Consider the following 18670-nt stretch of genomic DNA (forward strand, 5'->3'; position numbering starts at 1 on the left):
CTTCTATTCCAGTCTAACCGGCCCAGCTCCATTCTTGCCCCATTGAAGTTGGCTCTCCCTCCTTTAGATATTTTTACTCTGGATTGCCGATTTTCCTTTCCTATCATCATCCTAAATCTTACAATACAATGATCACTGTCTCCTAAATGTTCCCCCATTGTCACTTCATCTACTTGGCCCATCTCGTTCCAAGAACCAGATGCGGGATTCTTCCTCCCACCAACCCTGATTTCTGGCACACGCCCGCTGGCAGCGGGATTCTCCGTTCCCGCAGCCAACCAATGGGGTTTCCCATTGTGGCCACCCCACGCCGTCGGGAAACCCACGGGCATGGGTGCGCTGCCGGTGAAGCGGAGGATCCCACCGATGGCACATCTAACAGTGTGTCCTTTCTTGTTGGTCTGCTGTAGAAGACTTTTCTGAATACAATCTAAGACCCTCTCCATCCTTTACGCTGCCAACTGTCCCAGTCTACATTTGGGTTATTAAAGTCCCCCATTATAACTACACTATAATGTTTTCATCTCTCAGTAATTTCCATGTAGATTTGTCCTTCTTCATCCTTCTCACTTCAAGGGCAGCACGGTAGCATTGTGGATAGCACAATTGCTTCACAGCTCCAGGGTCCCAGGTTCGATTCCGGCTTGGGTCACTGTCTGTGCGGAGTCTGCACATCCTCCCCGTGTGTGCGTGGGTTTCCTCCGGGTGCTCCAGTTTCCTCCCACAGTCCAAAGATGTGCAGGTTAGGTGGATTGGCCATGATAAATTGCCCTTAGTGTCTAAATTGCCCTTAGTGTTGGGTGGGGTTACTGGGTTATGGGGATAGGGTGGAGGTGTTGACCTTGGGTAGGGTGCTCTTTCCAAGAGCCGGTGCAGACTCGATGGGCCAAATGGCCTCCTTCTGCACTGTAAATTCTATGTCTATGTCACTAGTTGGTGATCTATAGACTACACCGAGCAAAGTAATTGTACCGTTTCTGTTCCTCAGCTCCAGCCAAATAGATTCTGTCCTTGAACCTTTGCATCCTCTTTCTCCAACACTGCAATGCTGTCCTTTACCAATATCTCCATCCCACCCCCTTTCCTTCCCTTCCTCCCTAATTTAGACGTCATTAATTTCTCCCTTAGTCTAACTTCACTTGGTAACTTACTAGTCTCTATACGAGTGCATTCTGTCACTCCCAGTATTTTGTGCATCCTGACATTCCTGCCTAATATTCCCTCTTGGTTCCCACACCTCTGCTGAGTTAGTTTAAAGCTCTGCCACCACCCACAAGGAACTCAGTCCCAGCTCTGTTCAGGTGCAACCCATCCAATATGTGCAGGTGCCATCTCCCCGAGAGCCAGCCCCAGTGTCTCAGGAATCTAAAGCCTGCACCATCTTTCCAGCCATGCATTCATCTGCCTTATCTTCCGATTTCTGTACTCACGCGCATGTCCATCTTTTATCTGTAGGAGGAAACAGGAGCACCCAGAGTAAATCCACACATTCACGGGGAGAAAGTGAAAACTCCACATAGACAGTCACCCAAGGCTGGAATTGAACCCGGACCCCTGGCACTGTGAGGCAGCAGTTCCAACCACTGTGCCATCGTGCCAGCCCATTTCACATTTGAGATCCAGCTTGCTAATTGTTTACCTTGCTCTCTTAAATTCTGATTGCAGAACCCCCCCTTCTCCTACCTAAGTCATAGGTACCTGTTGTCGACCACAACATCTGGCTGTTCACCCTCCCCCAGAAGAATGTCCTGAAGCTTCTCTGTGACGCCCTGGATCCTGGCACCAAGGAGTCAATGCACAATCCTGGAGTCACATCTATGGCCACAGAAATGCCTACCTATTCCCATAACTAACAAATCCCTATCACTATTGCTCTTCCTTTCCTCTTCCTCATCTACTGCTCTACCGAGCCGCTCGTGTTGCCACCACCTGGCTTTAACTGCACTTTTTTGAGGAATGGGCCCCCTCACCAGCTCACGGGTGCTACCGTGCTTAAGGGCAGCACAGTAGCACAGTGGTTAGCATAGTTGCTTCACAGCTTCAGGGTCCCAGGATCGATTCCCGGCTTGGGTCACTGTCTGTGCGAAGTCTGCACGTTCTCCACGTGTCTGTGTGGGTTTCCTCAGGGTGCTCCGGTTTCCTCCCACAGTCCAAAGATGTGCAGATTAGGTGGATTGGCCATGCTAAATTTCCCTTTGTGTCCAAAAGGGTTAAGTGGGGTTACTGGGTTTTGGGGATAGGATGGAGGTGTGGGCTTGGGTAGGGTGCTCTTTCCAAGGGTCAGTTGCAGACTCGATGGGCCGAATGGCCTCCTTCAGCACTGTAAATTCTGTGATTCCATGATTCTTACAAAACAGAAAAGCATTTGCTGAGCGGGATGCCAGGGGTTTCCTGCACTGCCTGCCTAGTTATACTGGGCTGCCTAGTGGTTTCCCATTCCCTCTCTGCCTCCAGGTCCTTAAGGTACGGTGCGACCACCCCTCTGAATGTGCTATCCATGTAGATCTCAGCCTCACGGATGTGCCACAGTGATTCTAGCCCCTACTGGGGCTCTGAAACCCAGAACTCAATTTTCTGCAACCGGCAGCACTTCCTGCACATGTGGTCATCAAGGTCACCGATCGCATCCATGACTTCACACATATTAAAGGACACGCATTCCACTCGACTGAGCTGTCCTGCTGTGTCTTAACTTTATTCTCTTACAATAACTTTATTCTATTTTGGATTACTTGTGTTACCTGACTCTGTCGAAAGGCTCCAACATCTCCACATTCCGGCACTGACTCTTACACTGAGCACTTACCGGCCAATCAAATTACCAGTTTCCTGTGACATTATGGTCGCCTTTTTTCCCAGCTGCAACTTCACAGAAGCTGAAATGATCGCCAAATAAATCACCTTGAGGCAGGGTAAAATCACATTCTGAGAGGTGAAAAAGTTAGAAAGCAAAAGGCAAAAACTCACCTCTTCCCCTTCTGCACAGAGTTCCCGCTTTGATCCAAATTCCCAAATACACTGACTCGGCCTTTGTCTCACCCAGGATGATGTCCCCCTCACTGACTGTGCCCCATTTACTCATTACTTAACAAGTCCCGCAAAATATAACTTCACATCCTCAAACCAAGAATATTGCAGCAATAAAGCAATACATATTTCACTATTGGATCAACCTGCAGTTAACTTATCAGAGACCTAATGAGCCTATGGTGAATGTAATTTTGCAGCTCCATTAAGGTGGTTTGTACGTACTTTACATTCTGCAATATCTAGATCTCGTTTGCTTCCAATCTCTATTTGTACAATTAAGTTGCACAAAAATATAAATATCCGGAGCAGAAAGTAGTCTGCCAATTTGGCATTAATGTATTTCTCATGCACTGGTGTAGTCAGAAAGAAAGTGGACAGAAAATAAGGGTGGACTGGAGTTTCTCTTTGTAAAATGGGTTATTATTTCCAGTTGTGAGCAAAGCAAAGAGTCCCGATTGTATAGTTAGGTAGCGGGATAGTGACAGAGGGCTACTAGTCCGGTAGAACCAGATCTTCCTGTCTCCAGAGGGTCGAATCCCAGAAAGATGGACTGGGAGACTTCTCGGACGTTTTGACTTACTATTGACCATTCCTCTGTGTCTGGAATCCTTCAAAACTCTTGAGTCGGAAACTTTGAATGGTTCCAACTCACTTAGCAGAATAGTTACCCATGAACCATGAAAAGTTAGAGGGAATAAAACAAGTTGCAGGTACCAGGTAACAACAGTACTCAACCCCAGGCTAGTCTTTAACCACTGCTGCCCACCCGACTACCCACAATCTGACTATCCCCATTCCCCAGTCAGACGACCCTACTTGAGTATCCTCCCACGTTTCTGAGTATCCCACCACTCTCAGCTACCCTCCTGGACCGCTTCCCCCCAGCTACCCCAACACTCCCTTGACTATCGTTCTGCCCTCTCCTGACCACCTGTCTATCACTCAAACCCATACTACCCCTTCATCCACCTTATCCACTTACCTTCTCTCCGTCGCTTGCCCAAGTGGCTGAGACATTTAAACTAACTGGAATATGGCAATCAGTGGTGTGGGTGGCACGGTAGCACAGTGGTTAGCACTGTTGCTTCAGCACACCAGGAATCCAGGTTTGATTCCCGTCTTGGGTCACTGTCTGTGCGGAGTCTGAGCGTTCTCCCCGTGTCTGCGTGGGTTTCCTCTAGGTGTTCCGGTTTCCTCCCACAAGTCCCGAAAGACGTGCTTGTTAGGTGAATTGAACATTCTGAATTCTCCCTCTGTGTACCCGAACAGGCGCCGGAGTGTGGCGACTAGGAGATTTTCACAGTGACTTAATTGCGGTGTTAATGTCAGCTTACTTGTGACACTAATACGGATTCTTATTCTTATTATTAGATAGTGCTGAAGCACAGGCTGTTGCTTGGCTTCCCCTGGTGTGCCTGTACCACCTGGGGAGGACCCCAGGAGCAGCTACATTCCACATTTCACAGCAGGCACAGGTCAGGTGTCTGAGTGAGAAATATGGAGCTCCAGTGTAGAGTGCTCCAGTGTAGGGTAAGTAAATAGAAGCAGACTGGTGGACTGGTTTTCTGATGGTGATTGCCATTCCTTGCAAGATTCAGCCACGAATACCATTCTTAAATTTTAAAATGGCGAATCTCCGTTCCCTGCTGCCAAGATCGGGAATCCCGCGTCGGGCCAAAAGCCGCGATGACGGGAACATGCAAACAGCTCATTCCAATTGATTTGAACGCAATTAACGGGCTTGGAGCCCAAATCTCCTCCCCCTCCCACCCCCCCCCCCCCCATTATGCTCAAACCCCCCACAGCAGGAACTCCACAGGGCGGGCTTTCATGTACATATCGCCAAGTGCAGTCCTGGCGTGATGGACCCAGAATGGGGTCAACCGATTGCTCATGTAACCCTCTGCTGCTTCCAAGCTACAGAGGAAGGGTCATGCAAGGATCCTGAAGGTTGGATTTGCTCGTACTGTGGATAAGGGCTAATCCTGGAATGGGGGTCCCTTGTCCCTTCCAGCCCTGGCAACCTGAAGATCGCTCTTAGCATGGTGATCTCAGGCAGCCCTCTGGTCAAGGTTTTCATCCTGGTCTGATCTGTTTAAACTATGAAGTGGCCTTCTCACTCTGAACTGCTCTGCCTGACAGCTGATGAGCAGACCAGGCAGATCAGTGAAGAATCGAGCTGGGAACACTTTTGCTTTCCTCACATCTGCTCCCTCAGCCCTCTGCTGTTGTAACTGTGGCTTTTTAAGTCTCAGAGCCTTCCTAGCAAGTCCACACCACTTGAAAAGCTTTGAAAACCTCTGAGATCCTTTGAAAGGCTGAGCATCCATTCAATTTCACAGAACAGTACCTTTAACTTGCCTTTGATTGTCAACTTAATGGTTTAAACACAGCTGCCAGGATGTTGTTTATTTATCTTTACCTTCATGCTTGAATGCATCTGAAGTACCCTCCATTGATCCTAACTGCAATGTTTATAAACATTCTTGTTATGATTGACAGCTGCTGACTAGGTCAAAGTGGCTAAGTTGTTTCATTTCATATTTTCTAACCGGAGAAAGCACTCAGCATTGTTGAAGTGGTCGACATCTGTCAATCATAACAAGAATCTTCAAGATGGCAGCTCACCACCACCTTTTCAAGGGCATTTAGGGATCAGGAATAAACGTTGGCCTAGCCAGTGAAGCCTACATCCCATAGATATATCTAAATAAATTCACTTCACACCATATTTGGGGATTGTGACTCAGGTGTCCAACGGGGTAACAGGGGCTGGACTGCACTCTGAAAACTTGAGGGATGTCCTTTGCTGCAGCAATACTCAGGACCACAAATTGTGGTGTTTTAGTGTTGCCGAGTGCTGGGGAGTGGGGGCACTGGGTGGGGTGGGGCATTTCAACCTGGTAGTAAACTCAAGATGCTTTACTGATAGAAGTTCCATCTTGGCCATGCTAAAAGTGCCCCTCAGTGTCCAAAAGGTGATGTGGACTTCCTGGGTCACGGGGGTAGGGTGTGTGTGAGAGCCTGTGATTCGATTCAATGATTTCATTTGATGACGTGACATGGATTTCAAAAGCCACACAGTTGATAATCGGCCTATGTTGACTGTGAACAGTTTCTCGTGTAGGCCAGACCGGGTAAAGACGGCAGATTTCCTTCCCTGCAGGACATTAATGAACCAGATTGGTTTTTACAACAATCGCCGATAGTTTCATGGTCACCATTACTGAAATTTGTCTTCAATTCCAGTTTGTCAATTAAATTTGAGCTCCACCAGCCACCATGCGGGCTTTGAACCTACAATCCCCGGGCATTATCCCGGGCCTCTAGATCATTAGGCTAGCGGCATCAACACTGCACTACCATCTCCCCCATTTACTTAAAGAAGAATAGGACTAAAAAGCCGTAAATTTATGTTAATATCTTAAAGAACCGTGAGTCGACCACACGTGGAGTCTAACGTGGTTGGCTCCATAGGTGAATATCATGCTCTTCCCCTGTGGTGAGTTTAGATGTGTGGGGGGGGGGGGGGGGACGGACGAACAATTAATCAGGTGGCAGGATGGTAGGTGGAGACCCAACCATTTTCTCATCTCCACACCGTAAACGTTTTTGGTGGGAAGGTATGTGGACGGCCATCCTGCCCTGTCACCAATTGAGGCCTTTGAGCTGGTTATTATTTATCCAGTGCCAGACAGGCGGCTCATCATGCAGGAAGTATTACAAGCAAATCCTGGTCTGTGGGCTCCCGGGGGGAGGGGTGGGGATGGAGTGGGGAGGTGCGGGAGGTGGGGAGGGGGGGCAGGGGGAGTATGTGTCCCTTGTTCATAGATACTTAGTGCCCATTTGAGGGATCCCACATGTTAAAAACCAGGCTCTGCCCGAGATGCGTATCGACCTTCCCGCAATATTCTTCCTGCTCGAGAAAAGCAATGCTAATGAGTGACTGAATTGAGAGTTTTTAAAAGTATGAAGGGGATTGTTAGGAGAGACAAAGAGAGGGTATTTCCACTACCGTGTCAGACATGGCTCAGTTGGCACCTCTGAATTGCAAGGTTCTGGATACGAGTCATAGATACATAGACACATAGAAGTTAGGAGCAGGAGGAGGCCTATTGGCCCTTCGAGCTTGCTCCGCCATTCATCACGATCATGGCTGACATTCCAGGGCAGCATGGAACTTGAACACACAAAAGTCAATCAAGGCTGACACTCCAGTGCCTTAAATCAACATCAGAAAAAGGGATTACCTCGTCATTACCACATTTGTGCTTAAGGGACGTTGCAATGTGCAGATTGACTGCGGTGTTTGCTACAAACTGGAACTGCCCCTGGCACTGTCCCCTGGCACTACCCCCAGTACCCAAACACAGCCCATGGCCCTGCAGTGATGGGCAGCATTGGGGGACCCCTCTGAGGAGCTTCAGTGGATGGGGGGGAGGGGGGGGCGGGATTCCCGGCATTGCAAGGTTTTCCCAGTCCCATTCTGCCACACCTCCACTTCTTTTTGCTGCCGTGAAAAGCCAGCTATGCAGTCATTGAGCTGCACGCCCATTATTCCCGCCTCAGCCAGCACTCTGTGTGAAAAAGGGAAAATTCCACCCAAAGTGTCTCAGATATCTGGAACAAATGACTCTGGATCCTCCAAGGAGGCAACGGAGGAAATGCGCTTTCAGCTTCACGACGTTGAGAATGGACTGATGGCACAGATCCCAACGTTAGAGTCACAGGCGAGGAATTTGTCACCACACGGCAAGTCCCAAGGTCGGGACCCGGTACACGTCTCAAGCCCGCGATGGAGGACAGCTGGACAAAGGCAAGCAAACTTCCTGCTGGTGGAAAATTAGGAGGATTAAAGATGGCGGACCATCTCTCGGAGCTTCAAGGCCAATCAGAGGGTCAGAATCACGGCAGCCTCGACAGCGGCTGAGATAGAAACGGCAGGTGGGGAGGCTGCAGGGGGAAGAATGACACCTCCGTAGTGAGGAGATGATATATAGATTATATTTAAAATGATGTTTTAAATATAATGACAGATATTTTACACACGAAACCTGTGTAGGTGGACCGATATAACTATTGCCGAAGAATCTTTCATTCCAATCACTTCGCTCAGCATTGATCTGAAGAACAACAAGCTGATATTAACTATTTCATTCCGTTAAACCGTTCCCTATATAATCGGGATTTTATAAATAGCAGAGTGCAGCCATATAAATTATTCATGCCCCGCACTTAACCTGTCGCGGGCAGGCGCTGGGAAATATTTAGAGGAGCTGAGAGTTTATTACCATGCAGATTCATTCGTAAATATATGGAAGGTTGTTACTGCCTCATGATACCCCCCCTCCCCTGCCCCACCCAAGACTTTCATAGGACCCTGATTGGTGTCCTTAACTCAGCCTTTTTCCTCCAACAGCCCCAGTGTTGATTTATCTCAGCACGGACTATCGCATTTCATTTTTGTGTCTTTTACATCCTTTCCATGAAAAATTAAATAGGGACATGTGTCATCATTCACAATAGCACTTGTCGGAAAAGTCCTTGGACCAATTTTTTCAAGCTCCCGATATATTGCTGAAGTGGAAGTGTACACTTCCTCTGATGTTTCAAGGGAAATGTTCGATAATTTTTTAAACAGAAGTAGTCACTGATCCACTTGCGACTGTGATATTTCAATGCATGGCGTAGAGAGGAAGCTGCGAAAATAACAATGTTGAAAATTTCCCAGGTGTGTCCTGTCTGTATTAAAAGCATGCAAATGTAACCTGGTCAATTGTTGCACAGTTAGCCTTTCCCAGATCATTAGCAAAGTGACGGAAGGTGTCACCAATAGAGCCTTTAAGCCGCACCTATTCACCAATAAACTTCTCAGTGACTTTCACTTCTATCAGAGGTACAGGATTACTGACCTCGCCACAGCTTTAATCTGAGAGGAGAGGTGACAGTATTTACCCTCATCTTCAATTCATTCGGCTTAGCATGGCCTATCAAACTGAGTTCCTTATGGACAAACATCTGCCAACGGCCAAAGCCATTTAAAAGAGAAAGTTAAAATGCTCATGCTTGTTATGAATCAATCATTGCCTCACAGCGCCAGGGACGCGGGTTAGATTACGGTCTTGGCTGACGGTTTGTGTGGAGTTTGCACGTTCTCCCCGTGTCTGCGTGGCTTTTCTCCGGGTGCTCCGGTTTCCCCCCCCGCATGCCAAAGATGTGCAGGTTAAGTGGATTGGCCATGTTAAATTTCCCCTTAGTGTGCAAAGATAAGTGGTGGGATTCTGCAATAATGGGACTCTGTACCCACGCTGGCGGGAAAACCAGTGCCAACCACTCTGACGTCAACAGCCCCCGAAGGTGAGGAATTCTCACCTTTCTCGGGGACTAGGTTGACGCCGGAGTGGTTCCGCCAGCTCCAGCCGGCGGAACGGCCGGCATGATCTTGCGGACCGGCCGGCGTATTTCCGCGCATGCGCGGGGGTTCCCTTCTCTGCGCCGTCCCCTGGGCAATATGGTGGAGCCCTACAGGGGCCCAGCGCAGAGGAAAGAAGACCGCCCACGGAACCAGCCCGCCCGCAGATCGGTAGGCCTCGATCGCGGGCCAGGCTACTGTGGGAGCTCCTCCCCGGGTTGGGAACCCCCCCCCCCAACCCAGAACCGCCCCCGCACACTTGCCTGCCAGGTCCCGCCGTGTATGAGGTGAGTAATTCACGCCGGCGGGACTGGGCAAAATGTTACGGCCACTCGGCCCATCAGGGCCCAGAGAATCGCCAGAGGGGCCGCTGTCAATGGCCCCCAACCGGCATGGCGGGAACCCCGCCGGCCCCCGAAAAACGGCGCTGGAGAATAGGGCAGCCGGCATCGGGGCAGGATTCGCGCCTCCCCCCCGGGGATTCTCCGTCCCGGCGCATGGTCGGAGAATCCCGGCCGTGCAGTTTAGGTGGGGTTATGGGGAGCGGGTGGGGGATTGGGCCTAGGCGGACTGCTCATTCATAGGATCAGTGCAAACTCAATGGGCCGATTGGCCTCCTTCTGTACTGTAGGGATTCTATGAAACTATGGATTGCAACCCCAGGCTTTTGTTTCAGACGTTCCTTAGGGCAGCATCAATCATCAGCTGCTTCGTCAATGACCGCTCCTTGTCACAAGATCAGGATTACTGGTGTTCACTGGTAATTCTCATATTCTATGTCATTCATAACTCCTTTCACAATAGAGCAACCCATGTCAGCCCAGAATAGGACCAAGATTGAGCTGATATACCCAAGGTAACTTGATTCCATGTAAGTGGGAGGCAATAATCAGGCCCAAACAGAAATAGCTCACCCACCTTTTCCTATGACTCGTTGACATACAATTACTGAGATTTCTGCAATCAACATCTTGGAGGTCATTATTGATCAAAAGCTTAACTGTACCAGCCATACCAGAGAGTTACAAGCGACTCAATTCCAATCTTTTGAATAGCTATCTGTCATCTGAAAGTCTCAAACAGAGATCGATAGATCTTTTTTATAAGTGTCTGAAGTGAAATGGATTAAAGGTGGTTAAATCAGATTGCTGTATGGAACCGAAATGATGCAATTAACTGGCAAGACAGACAGGTTTGAAATACTTTGCGGGATTTTCCGGTCCATCATCCGTGATTTCCTGCGCAGCATCGCCCCGCTGGCAGCGGGACTCTCCATTCCCGCAGTCGGCCAATGGGGTTTCCCATTGTGGCTACCCCAATCCGTCGGGAAACCCACGGACGTGAGTGCGCTGCTGGCTGAGCGGAGGAGCCCGTCGACGTAGAATTCCACCGAGTGTTCCACTTCTGCTCCGATATCCCTGGATCAGGGGTGCGATGGAATATTCCGAATACCTACAACAACACTATTCAGAACATAGCAGTTGGTTTGACCCATGTCCCTTGACTAGAATGATATGTATCCCATCCTTATGTGTACGCTGTGACTCACTGAACTTACCTCAACAGGACCTCGCTGCCCTTTGACATTGTGGCTCTTTTTTTCTTCAAAGGAAACCGCTCACCTCCAACTTCCACTCAAAGACACTCATCACCTGGACCAGCCAGATCACTGATCTTTGATCATCTCACAATCATGGAGCTCCCTAACCAACTAAACAGTGGGATAATGATCGGCAAGAGGGACAACTGTGGTTCAGGAGAAAGGTTGTAGGGGTTGGGTTTGTATCCATGAGAGTTTAGAAGGGTAAGAGGTGACTTGATTGTAACCTTTTAGATCCTGCGGGGTATTAAGGGGATGGATGCGGAGAGGATGTTTCCTCTTGTACAGAGAATCGAGAACTAAGGATCACTATTTAAAAATAATAGGTTGCTCATTTCAGACAGAGATTAGGAGAAATGATTTTCTCTCGGAAAGTCATAAATCCCTGGAACTCTTTTCCTCAAAAGGCAGTGGAAGCCGAATCCGTGAATATTTTTAAGGCTCAACTGGATAGGTCCTTGATTAACAATGGGGTGAAAGGTTATCCGGAGTAGGCAGGAATGTGGGGTTGAGGTTTTAATCTGATCAGCATGAAATTAACCTTCATATTTGCAAACTTCACTCCCCAAAAAACTACAAACCTTGGCCAATTTACAACGGAACTTTATGGCTTTAGTAACTGAGTAAGCCAGTGGTAGTAAAACAAAAATTTATTTTAATCTATGTACAATACTCTGCCCACAACAGTTACTCTCCAACATCACTGTCCCCGTTGGGACAACCAACAACTCCAGGCCCTGCTCAGGCCTGCTTTTATATTTTGGGCTAACGAGCTTTAAGTGGCCGTCTTCTGTCCCCTCGGTCACCTCGAGCACCTCGGTCCCGGCCATGATGTCGTCTGTCTGTACGGATACCTCCGTGTCCATTTCCAAGCCGGAGTCTTCCTCCTCCTGCTGGACCAGGTGCTGGGGTATAGCCAGCTGGGTCCGCTGGCTGAGGGGTGGTTCTCGGCACGGAGGAGGCGTAAATGTCATTGGTTGGGCATCGTGCAACATGGGCTTCCGCTTCTTGAGGTGATCGACATGTTTCTGCTGAAACCATTGCCCCCTTGGCCCACCGCAAGAGACACCACACCAGGGCCACAATGGTAAAGACCATCCGAGACCAGCCCGCCCACACACTGAAAATTAGCCCTGAATCCCTGCCCTGCCCGCAACGCACAGCAGACCCCAGCATCTGGATTGCCTGGGTGCCCCTCTGCACGCCCAAGTACGGGGGTGACCCAACCCACCTGTCCCAGGACTCCTGTAATAAGGAGTCACCAACAGGGACTCCTGTAATAGGGGGATACCCAGAGGGACCCCTGTAATAGGGAGACCCCCAATGGGACCCCGTGGTAGGGAGACCCCCCATTAGGACCCTTAGGATAGGATGACCCCTACATAGACCCCTGTAATAGGGGGATCCCCACAGCGACCCCTGTGATAGGTAGACCCCCCAAAGGAACCCTTATGATAGGGAGAGCCCCACAATTTCCCCTGACGAAAGGGATCCCCCAGGGACCCCCTGACTAAAGGGACACCACCAAGGACCCCCAAGGGATCCCTTGACGAAGGGAACCCCCTCCCCAGAAAAACAAAACCTGTTTGGAAGCTGGAGAGCAATCTAGACATAAGCTGTTGGAAGCAATATAGCTGTAATACTTACCTTGCAGCTACACATGTCCATCCCTTGAAGGAAAGCAGCTGTGCCTCCGTCTGGTTCTCATAGATCCATCATCTGCAGCCTTTCATAGCTTTCCAGGAGTGATTTGTGATTGACAGCTCCTTAAAACTATCTGCAACATTGATCCATTCATATCCCTTCATGCTTCAATGGCCTACGTGGTGAAACCCCAATCTTCATGAACATTGACACATCAAAGAGATGAAAGTGCGCTAAGTACATTCCGATCACTCAAGTGTGTGATGTCACTGCATTTCCTCAGGCACTTACCTCCTTCTGCACTGTAGGAATTCTGTGATTCTATTCTATAGATCCAGGATATCCATGCAGACACAGGGAGAATGTTCAAACACCACACAGTCACCCAAGGTCCAAATTGAACACGGGTCCTTGGTGTTGTGAAGCAGCAGTGCTAACCAACGTGTCACCATGGTACCCATGTTAAATATATTTCTGCATTATTTACTGTAATTATCTTATTAATTTATAATTATCTCATAATTAATCATTGTGTTTTGATGTTTCAGTAAGACATTTGTAGGAGCTTGTAAAATTTAACTTTATCAGCTGAACAATGACATTGCATACAATGACTGCCAGAGAGATAGTTCACATTAGCTTACAGGAAGCTTGCATGCATCAACTCAGGCATTAAACTTCATCAATTCATTTGAAGTAATCACTGATGCTTGTAAGGATGAACATTACATCAAGGAGACTCTTAAACAACACCGCTTAAAATACATTGCAGAATCCAAATGAACTTTAGCTCTGAATCAGCTGGGAGGACAGGTGTGCTGACATTAGTGTTCTTGAAGGAGTAAATAGCGCCGGGATCATCCGAAACCAACTCTGCTGGGCCACCCATATGCTCAGGATGTCAGAGCCCCGATTGCCAGAGCAAATCTTCACCCAGCTCAAGGAATGATTCCGAACATGAGGAGAACAAAGAAAGCTCTTCAAAGACACTTTGAAGGCCTACCTCAAGAAATGGAACATAGGCTGCCTGGGAGTCCTTTGCTCAGAAAAGACATACTTGGACGAACCTTCTGATTGAAGGGTCACAATACTTCGAGAATACTCGACGGCAAGAGGAGGCCCGGAAAAGGAGTCTGAGAAAGGAATACTCGTGACTTAGTGTCCAAGGACCAATCCCACCTTTTGGAAACTCCTGCAAGTGAGTGATTGAAGATGCGGCTCGAGGATTGAGCTCATCAGCCACGTGAGGACCCACAGAACCTGTGACCAATAACACAGAGTATCTGAGGTGGACAATCATACTAGTTAGCGAGTGATCACTGCGTTCTATCTCACTCGGGATCTACTGGCCACATTCCTCCCCAATCTGGCAAAACGCTGCCGGTAGAGTGTGTTTATGATATTGGGGTTGGGCTATGAATTTTAATATATGACAGATCTGACCTCCTACAATTCTTGTCTCTTGCACATCCTCCACCATTGGCGGCCGTCAAGTGCCAAGATTCTAAATTCTGGAATTCCCTCCTTAATCCTTAATGCCCCTCCTCCCTTCAAGCATATCTTATTCACTGAGACTCTGGTCATCTCCTCTAAAATCTCCTTATGCGGCTCACTTAACATTTGTTTGGCAACACTCCTGTGAAACATCATGGGACATGTTACGTTAAATGTATTTCATAAATGCAAATTGTTGGGACAGATACACTCTTTGCCTTGCAATTGTGGCAAATCAGCCTCTTAAATGATTAAATCTTATTGAAACATTTACAGCAATACGTCCTGATGTGTCTCACACTCGAGACTGAACTAATATAAATGAGGTCTGCATGGATGGGGCCGTGATTTTTGACATGAAAATTTGGCACTTGCTGCGTAGAATGTTATTTCCACAAAGCACCTCCCGTCTGAAACATAATTCCATCTTTTTATTTAGTCAGTCAACCCATTCCAGCTTTCTGTCCACTCACCCCCTCACCCATACTGTTCTTACTGAGTTGGGGGCTTGTATTATTGTTCAGATGAGTGATGAAATACCGAACAAAAGCCTATGCAGAACAAATATTATATAGAAAACAGAATCGCTGATTCCTTTAAATTTACCAGAATTAGGGCAGCATGGTGGCACAGTGGTTAGCATTGCTGCCTCACGGCGCTGAGGTCCCAGGTTCGATCCCGGCTCTGGGTCACTGTCCGTGTGGAGCTTGCACATTCTACCTGTGTTTGCGTGGGTTTCGATCCCACAACACAAAAAGATGTGCAGGGTAGGCAGATTGGCCACACTAAATTGCCCCTTAATTGGGAAAAAAAAATGAATTGGGTACTATAAATTTAAAAAACAAAAATTTACCAGAATCACAATTAGCTCAAAACTGTCCAATTAAGTAATTGCTCGATATAATTTTATTCACCAATTTTCATTAATCGTCCACATCAGCATATCCATCTAAAAAAGTAACGTCTGTAGCATTAAAGATGTAAATATGCACAATTTTGACAACCAAGCTTACCCATTGGACTGGTGATTAAATATTGAAAATTCTTGCTTTCCAATATTCCTGTGACTTCAATTGATAATTTCACCCAGGCTAGGGAATGTTAAGAAATTGATTATTTCAGTCACTTAATGGGTGAGGTTCACCCTCCACCCCGACCCCCCCACCCCATTTGGTGGAGCTCATATTCACCAAGGAACATGTGGTAACTCATTGTGCCCAGCCAATAGAATCTGGGCAGGTTATAACACGCGCCCAGTGGGAAAGATCTTCCAGTCGTTCATTCCAGTCCGCCTGGTTTTCCATTCCCTCTGACAGCTCACCCCGGCCCCGTGGGTTTCCCGGCAGTGTGGGGTGGATTCAATGGGAAATCCCATTGGCAGTGATGGGCCCAAAATATCCCACTACCAGCCAACGGTGCGCATAGCAACATCATTAAAGATCAAATTAGTCATGTGTAAAATATACATTAGTCCAGAATTAATTTACAAATAAATGTGCGAGTGAAGTGTTTTCCCTTTCCGAACTTTGTTCTTGAGTCAAGTATATATTTATTACAGTTGACTATGCCTGTATTTCATCTCATATTAAATGTACAAGACAATGTGAAAAAGTTTGTATCTTATTGTGCATTTTATTGGGGGGGGCACGGTAGCACAGTGGTTAGCACAGTTTCTTCACAGCTTCAAGGTCCCCAGTTCGATTCCCGGCTTGGGTCACTGTCTGTGTGGAGTTTGCACTTTCTCCCCATGTCTGCGTGGGTTTTCTCCGGGTGCTCCGGTTTCCTTCCACAGTCCAAAGATGTGCAAGTTAGGCGGATTGGCCATGATAAATTGCCCTGTGTCCAAAAAGGTTGGGTGGGGTTACTGGATTATGGCGATAGGGTGGAGGTGAGGGCTTAGGAAATGGTGCTCTTTCCAAGGACCGGTGCAGACTTGATGATCCGAATGGCCTCCTTCTGCACTGTACATTCTATGATGCTATGATATCCCTAAAGGCCCTTCAGATGGTGATGGCCTTCTTAAACCAGGACAGTCCATGTAGTGAAGGTACACCCACAGTGTTGTTAGGGAGCGATTTCCAGGATTTTGACCCAGCGACGGTGAAGGAACAGCGACATATTTCCAAGTCAGGATGGTGAGTGACTCGGAGGGGAACACGCGGGAGGTGGTGTTGCAATGTGTCTGCTAAGCTAACCTTGTCCTTCTAGGTGGTGGAGGTCACTGGTCTGGCAGATGCTGTCGAAGGAGCCTTGGTGAGTTGCTACCCAACGAACTGCTCATTTACAAAGCACATCAAGACTTGGAGTGACCGTCAAACTATGGGAATTAGATTTTAGTTTGGACTGGTGCTTAAAACGATCATTGACAACACGGCAATCAATTAATTTGTTTTAAACAATGAAAGCTGTCAAGAAACATAATGAACATGACAAAATATAATTTTTTTTTGATTTTGTACGTAGAATAAGGCGTAAGCATTCAAATGATCGTCGGGCTGTGTCGGAAAATTTATGGAAGAGTATTTAACAGATTTTGCAGTAATGTAAACTCTTAAATAATTTTATGAAGAACAATATTTTATTCAGAGTAATTAAACCTTGTGGCAGTACAATCTTAATGTCCTCATCAGCCTCAACCCTGGTCTGTCGTTTATTTTATTGATTACCATTTAAATTTCTGTTTGAAATTAGCTTTATTTTTTATTGAACATTAATCTTGACATCGCCATCTCACATTCAGATAGGGAATGTGTGATTATATTGCAGCAAATAGCTGGTGCTCTGGACCTATAATAAGATATGAATTATTTAGTTGTCCGATAATGCAATCGCCTTTTTAAAAAAAATGTTGTGACATTTTAAAGAAACCATCCATGCAAGAAAAGACCTTATAACAGTAACAAGACCACAACAAGTCCTAGTATGATATAATGACTTCATTAATTTTATTTATTTGTTCATCAATCTAAAATCATGAGTACCCAATAACTGTCTCATTATGGTTAAATATGTAAAAACTTTTAATAAACATTCCCTCCAAACCTCTATTTGCATAATGAATACCATAACATTTTCACTGCACACCAAAATATATTTTATGGGGTGTCAAACATAATTAGAATTTAATATCAGAGCAAGTTCTCCAAACAAATTCACTTTTTATAGAAACAGAATTGTCAGTCGGAATAGCACAGAGGTATCCGTTCTTATTAAATGTGCCTGTGCGCTTAAAAATATTATTTTAAAAATGGCCTTAAACTCGTGTAAGGACGTCGCGTACGAACACATATCGTTCAGTGTCCCTCATGGCTTCTGCATATGGAAAACTGGTTCCTTACAAAAGGAGATGCAATACCTATTTATCTTCGCTTTACCGCAAGCCCACGGATAACTTCGCGATGCTCCACTTCTCCAGCTTCCACCCGAAACACATTAAAGAAGCCATCCCCTATGGACAAGCTCTCCGTATACACAGGATCTTCTCAGGTGAGGAGGAGCTTAACAGGCATCTACAGACGTTGAAAGATGCCCTCGTACGAACGGGATATGGCACTCGACTCATCGATCGACAGTTCCAACGCGCCACAGCGAAAAACTGCACCCACCTCCTCAGAAGACAAACATGGGACACAACCGACAGAATACCCTTCGTCGTCCAGTACTTTCCCGGAGCGGAGAAACTACGACATCTTCTTCACAGCCTTCAACACGTCATCGATGAAGATGAACATCTTGCCAAGGTCATCCCCACACCCCCACTACTTGCCTTCAAACAACCATGCAACCTCAAACAAACCATTGATTGCAGCAAACTACCCAGCCTTCAGAACAGCGACCACACCACACAACCCTGCCATGGCAATCTCTGCAAGACGTGCCAGATCATTGACATGGATGCCACCATTACATGTGAGAACACCACCCACCAGGTACGCGGTACATACTCGTGCGACTCGGCCAACGTTGTCTACCTCATACGCTGCAGGAAAGGATGTCCCGAAGCATGGTACATTGACGATGCCATGCAGACGCTGCGACAACGAATGAACGGACATCGCGCGACAATCACCAGGCAGGAATGTTCCCTTCCAGTCGGGGAACACTTCAGCAGTCAAGGGAATTCAGCCTCTGATCTTCGGGTAAGCGTTCTCCAAGGCGGCCTTCAGGACGCGCGACAACGCAGAATCGCCGAGCAGAAACTTATAGCCAAGTTCCGCACAAATGAGTGCGGCCTCAACAGGGACCTGGGATTCATGTCGCATTACATTCATCCCCCACCATCTGTCCTGGCATGACACAATTCACACCTCTTTAACCTGGGGTTACCCCATCTCTGGATCTGTAAAGATTTAATCACCTGCTAATGCTCACATTCCAAGCGTTGTCTGGCATCTTTGAATTTGTCGATATATGTGTGATGCACGATCAATGACCACTAAAGCCAGGTTGTAGTCCAACTGAAGGCTTTCATAAGCTAGATGTTTCCCCCA

This window comes from Scyliorhinus torazame, chromosome 10, assembly GCF_047496885.1.
Source record: "Scyliorhinus torazame isolate Kashiwa2021f chromosome 10, sScyTor2.1, whole genome shotgun sequence".
In the NCBI taxonomy this organism is placed as follows: domain Eukaryota; kingdom Metazoa; phylum Chordata; class Chondrichthyes; order Carcharhiniformes; family Scyliorhinidae; genus Scyliorhinus; species Scyliorhinus torazame.